The sequence below is a fragment of the Lethenteron reissneri genome, chromosome 32, assembly GCF_015708825.2.
Source record: "Lethenteron reissneri isolate LAM-NWPU_2019-01 chromosome 32, ASM1570882v1, whole genome shotgun sequence".
NCBI classification, from domain to species: Eukaryota; Metazoa; Chordata; class Hyperoartia; order Petromyzontiformes; family Petromyzontidae; genus Lethenteron; species Lethenteron reissneri.
Genome location: NC_083810.1, coordinates 827,651 through 837,135, shown reverse-complemented (window position 1 = coordinate 837,135; position 9,485 = coordinate 827,651).

Genomic DNA, 9,485 nt, shown 5'->3' with positions numbered 1-9,485 from the left:
TCCAATCCCCTGATCGCCGGAAACCGTGAGAATTAATCCCGATAAGGGTCTCTCGGATAAAAACCGGTCGGCCAGGCGACCTCCCCTCGGAGCTCTATGGGGGGGGGGGGGAAATGAGTGCGGGTGTGTTCATGTGAGGTGAGGTGAGGGGGACGCGGGGTCGGCTCCGTTGCTTGGTGGTGGCGAGGTCGGGGATTTGGTGCCTGCCGAACGGCTTCGTGGCGGCGGCATCACATAGCCCCCCGAGGTGCCAGTCCCCGTCCCGGGTTGACTGGAGCACCTCGCTTGGGCCGCGCCCACGAGGAAACGTTGCGGGGTCCGGGGGATCCGTCCGGACCTGGTGGCTGGCCTCGGGGCGGGTGGTTCCGTCCTCTGTAGCTCCTGCGGCGGTCTCCTCCTCCACTCCAGCGGTTGCTCGACTAGGGTATCGAAAGGGAGGCCTGCGCTACTCTTTTTGGGCTGCCACCACGCGGTGCGAGCTAGGTACCTGAGTAGCTTGTCTGCAGCTAGCGCGTCAATGACCTCCTTCGAGAACTCTGGACGGGCGATCCGGGTTAGTGATCGCACGTCCTCAGCGTAGTCTCGGAAGTCCTCGCCAGTTTGGCGTCGGCGCGCCTCTAAGGCGGTCTTCGCCCGTATCACGTTGCGCGTGCCGAAACGCAGGTCTAATCTACGCATTAGTTCTTCTAGTTGGGTTTGCGCGCTTTCGGGTAGTGCCTCTACAAAGTCGGCTGCCCGCCCGTCTAAGTTTAACGTAAGATGTCGCAACGCCTGCGCGTCCGACCAGCCATTAAGCTCTTTAGCCCCTATGATATTACGGGAAAACGCTTTCCATGTAGGGGTCCCCTGGCCGGTGAACACATGCCTTACCTTTGCGTGGAGTAGCGCGCCACCTTCCCGTGAAGATGTGAGGGTTCGTCCCACTTCTGACACCAAGTTGTTGGGGCCGCTGGTCCCCGGAGTCCCTCCCTGCTCCGTGCCTATGGCAGGGGCTCCGCCGTGCGCCGACCCCTCGCTGCTCTGCGAGCAGCTGCTGCCGTCGCTGGGCTCATCGCCCGACGGCTCCCCTCCCTGGTCCGTCCCTCCGCGAGCTCGTGTGAGAGGCATAGCTCGCCGCACGCCCTCGTTCACCTGCAGACGCTGCGTTGTCTCTCCACGGATCACGCGCTATTAAAACGGGGGTCGGGGGCGAACGGCGCTGCCCTCACACTGCTCGAGTCCCGGCGGCGACAGACGGATCGGGGACCTGCGGACGCACCGACCCCTTCACCCACACTACGAGCGCACACACCTGCACACACGCGACACCCACTCGTGCGCCGCTCTACGCAGAGCTCACTCACGTGGTGAACCACAGTGTACACACGCGCACCCACACGCTCACACTGCACGACAATATCACGCGAGACCACGCTTCGCTATTAATGATTTATTATCTGATACCTGGTAATTTAATGTTAAATCAGTGAGTCGACGAGGCTGGCCTACGCTGATACCTTTATACCTATTCCCGATTTATCTGCTATGATTCTAATTCACCTACTTACTTCCTGCTGGATGCCCACGGCGGTTCGTTGATCCCATGCTCGCAGCGCACCTCGATGCGTCTCACGGACGATCGGGTCGCTGGACTGGAGAGCGTCCTGTCGCCTGGCGCTGGAGAGAAGAGAAGAGAGCTATTTTCCCTCTGCGTCCCTCTATTTATCCTCCCTACCTCAAAGGGGATGCTGCGCTAAACAATGGGCTCGCGATCCTCTGGCACGCGCACGGCGGTTCTGGGCACTGTTGATATGCTAATCAGTGTGCTGCGTGCAAGGCGTAAATCCTACTTAATCCCTTACCCTCCCTAACAATGGGGCCTGCGCGCTCAAGCGCAATTATCCCAACCCTCCATGACTATGCGCAACAGCCCCTGTGACCCCCCTATTCATGCTGTCCCGTGCCTCCCCTGCTCGCCCCGTCGACCCGTGGGAGTGTGTGTGGGGGAAGATGCGCTTCAACCGCGGTGGCCGAATGCCCCACGCCGCGACCACACCATATTAAGGCCGGCCGCAGCGCCGCGGTGCCACGTAGCACGGGGGAGGTCATCCAATCCCCTGATCGCCGGAAACCGTGAGAATTAATCCCGATAAGGGTCTCTCGGATAAAAACCGGTCGGCCAGGCGACCTCCCCTCGGAGCTCTATGGGGGGGGGGGGGGGGGAATGAGTGCGGGTGTGTTCATGTGAGGTGAGGTGAGGGGGACGCGGGGTCGGCTCCGTTGCTTGGTGGTGGCGAGGTCGGGGATTTGGTGCCTGCCGAACGGCTTCGTGGCGGCGGCATCACATCTGTACTGTGGATAAACTGATCCCTACCATAAGAATGTGCAATGGACACCAATGACTCACTGATTCACCAACATAAATGAGCACTGCAATGCTCTACGTATGAGCGTATTCTTGTTGTTATTTCAAATGAAGGCAGAGAAGAGGGTGGTGCAAAGTAAACTACCTTGATCAGAGTAAAAACTTGGGCCACGTTCCGTCAACATGCAGAAGGTTTCAACAACACACAGTAGCGTGTACTGTGTGTGTAAAACAAGCTCTCAGCCTTAAGCACTTTGCAACGCCACTAGTTCCTGAAGAACTGCAGTTGTCATCTTAAGTCACCATCACTGAATTCAACAACACACAGTAGCGTGTACTGTGTGTGTAAAACAAGCTCTCAGCCTTAAGCACTTTGCAACGCCACCAGTTCCTGAAGAACTGCACTGTTGTCATCTTAAGTCACCATCACTGAAGTCAACAACACACAGTAGCTTGTTTTAAACACACAGTAGCGTGTACTGTGTGTGTAAAACAAGCTCTCAGCCTTAAGCACTTTGCAACGCCACCAGTTCCTGAAAAACTGCACTGTTGTCATCTTAAGTCACCATCACTGAATTCAACAATACACAACACATTGTTGTGTCTTCTTGGTTCTTTCGGTAAAGTCATGTAGAAGGGAAATAATAAAATAATAAAAATAAACGTAATAAAATACAATTCTCACGACGTTTCGGCCACAACGCAAGCAGCCGTCCTCAGGTAAAGAACATGTCTGTTCGAAAGACAGCATATTTATGGAAAATGCAGATATGGGATTAGTCACTACTTGTGGAATGCGTTGGAGGTGGGGGGGGGGGTCTCAAAGTCATATTATGCCCGTGCATTATATAGGATTAGCAGCATCAAAGGGAGGGAGTAGGGTTAGCAGTAATAAAGGGAAGGAATTTTAATAGTAAGGAGCTGCAGCAGCTAAACCACCACGTAAAAAATTATTAAATATGCCTCCAGCTAAACTTTTTTCTTAAACCCAACATTAAATTATATACTGCATTACTATACACCACCCTATACCTTAAACTATACATTGTAATATTACACTATGTATTATTCTACCCACCCTAATGTATACCACACTGCTGTATATTCACTATACAATTACGATACTATATATTACCTTATACATTATATTAAACATTACACTTTTATACTATTTATTATTATACAATCTGCTATACACTATGCCATTGACCGTCGCGTGAAAGGTTCTAAGAGGAAGCAACGAAATATGTCAATGGGAGAGTGGTGGTAGGAGACTTGCAACGGAGCAAAGACTCCATTCCCTGCGGAGAAAACAAAAGATATATAGTCAATGCCAGTGAGTAGACTGCGGTCTGAAAGTCACCGTAAACGTGAACACAATCAGTTAAGATCCAAAATGGTTGATTACAGCCTTCCAATGATTGCTGAGCCAGAATCCATCTTCTCGGTTGAAATTGTCTCTGTGTTTGTATATGTGGATCGCCTCATGAACGAATCTCTCATGGTAGCCAGATGGTTTACAAAACTTGGCGTTAATGCACTTAACAAATTATGGACACTTTTCAATTAACAAAATAAAATTTCCGCGTGAACAGAAGTTCACAACGGCACGCGCTACCACGAGATCAGCAAACAAGAAGCCAGCCGGGAGGCTGCGTCGTCATCCATCCACGACAGTGTAACAGTAACGCCTCCACATCGCCTTGCCAGTCATTCTAACATGCAGCAGATCTTTTGGCGAGTTCCCTGAAATGGTTAGTTATTTTTGGTTTAAATTCATTATTCAATCTTTGTAATTGTCATGGATTCACTCACACTGGCAAAGACAAAGATCCCCTGTATCTCACGAACAGACTTTTGGGACAAATGCTGTCTACGAGCAGCGACAAGAGCCGGAATGGCTTACAAGGTGGCCAGAACCACGCTCGGCCGCTTTTGTCTCCCCAGTGGCGATGTTTACACAAACTTGATTTGGAGCTTTCGTGACTGCAGGAATTACTCTTCGGTTCTTTCGGTAAAGTCACTTAAAAAGAAAATGTATCTTCTTGGTTCTTTCGGTAAAGTCACGTAGAATGCAAATAATATAAATAATAAAAATTAAACATAATAAAATAATTCTCACGACGTTTCGGCCACAACGCAAGCAGCCCTCCTCAGGTGGAGAACAGGTCTGTCTGAATGACACACCCCAGGCTTGGAGCGTATATTTAAGCTGGGATGGAGGGGGGAAGAGCGCCTTGACAAAATAATTTGCATATCAAGAAGAATTTAGCATATTTATGGGAAATGCAGATATGCGATTAGTACTACTTGTGAAATGCATAGGAGGTTTGGCGGGGGGTTTAAAGTCATATTATGCCCGTGCATTATGCAGGATTAGCAGCATCAAAGGGAGGGGATAGGGGTAACATTAATAAAGGGAAGGGATGTTAATAGTATGTAGCTGCAGTAACTAAACCACCACGTAAACAACTAAAGTATAAACTACATGGTATCATCAGTATACTAAATATACTCTCCAATAAGCTGAGATACTAACAGTAAGTAATACATTACAATTCTATGTCGCAAAAAATATAATATGCTTCCAGATAAACTTTTTCTCTTACATCACACGGGTCTATCCCGTACTATATACTGCCATAGACAAACCCAAGATTAAATGATATACTGTATTACTATATACCACTCTATACCTTATACATTGTAATATTACACTATGTATTATTCTACCCACCCTACTGTATATCACACTGCTGTATATTCACTATACAAGGCGCTCTTCCCCCCTCCATCCCACTTAAATATACGCTCCAAGCCTGGGGTGTGTCATTCAGACTCTGTCTTCTCGACAGACCTGTTCTCCACCTGAGGACGGCTGCTTGCGTTGTGGCTGAAACGTCGTGAGAATTATTTATTATGTTTTATTTTTATTATTTTATTATCTCCACTAGCTGTACTACCCGGCTTCGCCCGGGACTTGTATCTACCACGGCCGGCCGCCTTTGTCTCCCCAGTGGCGATGTTAATACGCTACAGTAGTTAAGTTACTCGTTTGAGGCAGAGTCGACCTAGGGGAGGTTCAAATAATCGTCACCGGTGGTGGCCGTGAGCGGGAATCGAACTGGGTTTGCCGGGTTGGTAGCGCAGCGTAGCGTTAAGCACTACACCCACCGCTCCTCACACACCACACACGCACAGACACACACACAGACACACACACAGACACACGCAGACACACACAGACAGAAACACACACACAGACAGCACGCTAACCACTACACTACCGCTCCCCACACACCACACACGCACACACACAGACACACACACAGACACACACACAGACACACACACACAGACACACACACACAGACACAGGCAGCACGCTAAGCACTACACTACCGTTCCCCCTACACAACACACGCGCGCGCGTCCATAGGTACACATACACGCGCTTGCTGCAGACACACACGACTTTCAGGGTGCATACGGCAGTAAACGACTGAAATAATAACGCGGCAATGCTGTGTAAGGAACGCCTTAGACCCGCATTATACATTTGTGTAATGCGAGCGTAAACACACAAACACACACAAACACATACACAATACACACACACATACATGCAGACACACAGACAGACACATAACACACATACATACACACACATACAAACACAGAAACACATACACACACATACATAGACACACACATACATACACACAAACACATCCACAGACGTACATACACACATACATACAGGCACGCAGACATACACATAAACACATACAAAAAAACCCACATACATACACACACACATACATACACACAAACACATGCACACACATACATACACACATGCATACAGACACACAGACATACACATAAACACATACACACATACACATGACCCGGCTTCGCCCGGGACTTGGATCCACCACGGCGGCAAAACCGACATACATACACACACAGACATACACACACAGACATACACACAAACACATACACACACATACATACACACATGCATACAGACACACAGACATACACATAAACACATACACATGACCCGGCTTCGCCCGGGACTTGGATCCACCACGGCGGCAAAACCGACATACATACACACACAGACATACACACAAACACATACACACACATACATACACACATGCATACAGACACACAGACATACACATAAACACATACACATGACCCGGCTTCGCCCGGGACTTGGATCTACCACGCCCAGCCGCCTTTGTCTCCCAAGTGCCGATGTTAATACGCCACACCAGTTACTCGTTTGAGGCTGAGTGGACCTAGGGGAGGTTCAAATAATCGTCACCGGTGGTGGCCGTGAGCGGGAATGGAACTGGGTTCGCCGGGTTGGTAGCGCAGCGTAGCGTTAAGCACTACACCCACCGCTCCTCACACACCACACACGCACAGACACACACACAGACACACGCAGACACACACAGACAGACACAGACAGACACACACACACACAGACACACAGACAGCACGCTAAGCACTACACTACCGCTCCCCACACACCACACACGCACACACACAGACACACACACAGACACACGCAGACACACACAGACAGACACAGACAGACACACACACACACAGACACAGACAGCACGCTAAGCACTACACTACCGTTCCCCCTACACAACACACGCGCGCGCGTCCATAGGTACACATACACGCGCTTGCTGCAGACACACACGACTTTCAGGGTGCGTAAGGCAGTAAACGACTGAAATAATAAAGCGGCAATGCTGTGCGAGGAACGCCTTAGACCAGCAACACATTTGTGTAATGCGAGCGTAAACACACAAACACATACAAACACATACACACACATACATACACACACATACACACAAACACATACACACAGACATACACATACACACAAACACACACATACATGCACACAAACACATACACAATACACACACACATACATGCAGACACAGACAGACACATAACACACATACATACACACACATACACACACATACATAGACACACACATACATAGACACACACATACATAGACACACACATACATACACACAAACACATGCACACATACATAGAGACACGCAGACATACACATAAAGACATAAAAAAAACCCACATACATACACACACACATACACACAAACACATACATACACATACATACACACATACATAGAGACACACAGACATACACATAAACACAAACACACATACACATGACCCGGCTTCGCCCGGGACTTGGATCCACGATGCCCCGCCGCCTTTGTCTCCCCAGTGACGATGTTCACACACGACAGCAGTTACGCTTTTGAGGCTGAGTGGACCTAGGGGAGGGCCAGGTCCGTTTCAAATAATCGTCAGCGGTGGTGGGCGTGAGTTGGAATCGAACTGGGGTCGCTCAAGCAGCTTAATGACTGTTTGTACAAAGAACATATAAAGAATCGATTATAATAACCAGGCAAGAGTCCACATTATAGACTGCCAGTACACGCACTCAGCTTCATAAGCAGGCTAGAGTGTACATGATAGAGTGGCAGTACGCTCACCGAGCTTAATAAGCAGGCTACAGTGTACATGATAGACTGGCAGTACGCTCACCCAGCTTAATGAGTATTTGTACAGTGAACATTAAAGTAATCGATTGTTGGCGCGTTGGGTTTAAAAGTAATATTAATAGCACACATTGTGGTGGGGGTGTAGTGAAGAGTAGGAAAAACTTTGATGAATTTACCTCAGAGTGGCGTGGTGGGTGTCGAGGCCTAGTAGCGTGCAAAGCCTGCGGCCTCGCCTAAAATTGTCGGCTTGGAAGAGGCAGGGTACGGGTGGCGTTCCTTCCCCCCCCCCCTAGCGCTCCAACAATACTGTGTAATGGCTATTTTTTAATTAAATACGGAGCTTATGAAAGTGGCGAAGGCGTGGCTAGCCGTTGGCAGGGGCAACCGCCGTCCAATGAAACTGCAGCCCTTGGCGAAGGCGTGGCTAGCCGTTGCCAGGTCCAATGAAAGCGGCGAAGGCGTGGCTAGCCGTTGCCAGGGGCAACCGCCGTCCAATGAAAGTGCGTATGGGCCAAAGTCCACACACACACAGACAGACAGACATGAACGATTTTATATATATAGACTAGCTGTACTACCCGGCTTCGCCCGGGACTTGTATCTACCACGGCCGGCCGCCTTTGTCTCCCCAGTGGCGATGTTAATACGCTACAGTAGTTAAGTTACTCGTTTGAGGCAGAGTCGACCTAGGGGAGGTTCAAATAATCGTCACCGGTGGTGGCCGTGAGCGGGAATCGAACTGGGTTTGCCGGGTTGGTAGCGCAGCGTAGCGTTAAGCACTACACCCACCGCTCCTCACACACCACACACGCACAGACACACACACAGACACACACACAGACACACGCAGACACACACAGACAGAAACACACACACAGACAGCACGCTAACCACTACACTACCGCTCCCCACACACCACACACGCACACACACAGACACACACACAGACACACACACACAGACACACACACACAGACACAGGCAGCACGCTAAGCACTACACTACCGTTCCCCCTACACAACACACGCGCGCGCGTCCATAGGTACACATACACGCGCTTGCTGCAGACACACACGACTTTCAGGGTGCATACGGCAGTAAACGACTGAAATAATAAAGCGGCAATGCTGTGTAAGGAACGCCTTAGACCCGCATTATACATTTGTGTAATGCGAGCGTAAACACACAAACACACACAAACACATACACAATACACACACACATACATGCAGACACACAGACAGACACATAACACACATACATACACACACATACAAACACAGAAACACATACACACACATACATAGACACACACATACATACACACAAACACATCCACAGACGTACATACACACATACATACAGGCACGCAGACATACACATAAACACATACAAAAAAACCCACATACATACACACACACATACATACACACAAACACATGCACACACATACATACACACATGCATACAGACACACAGACATACACATAAACACATACACACATACACATGACCCTGCTTCGCCCGGGACTTGGATCCACCACGGCGGC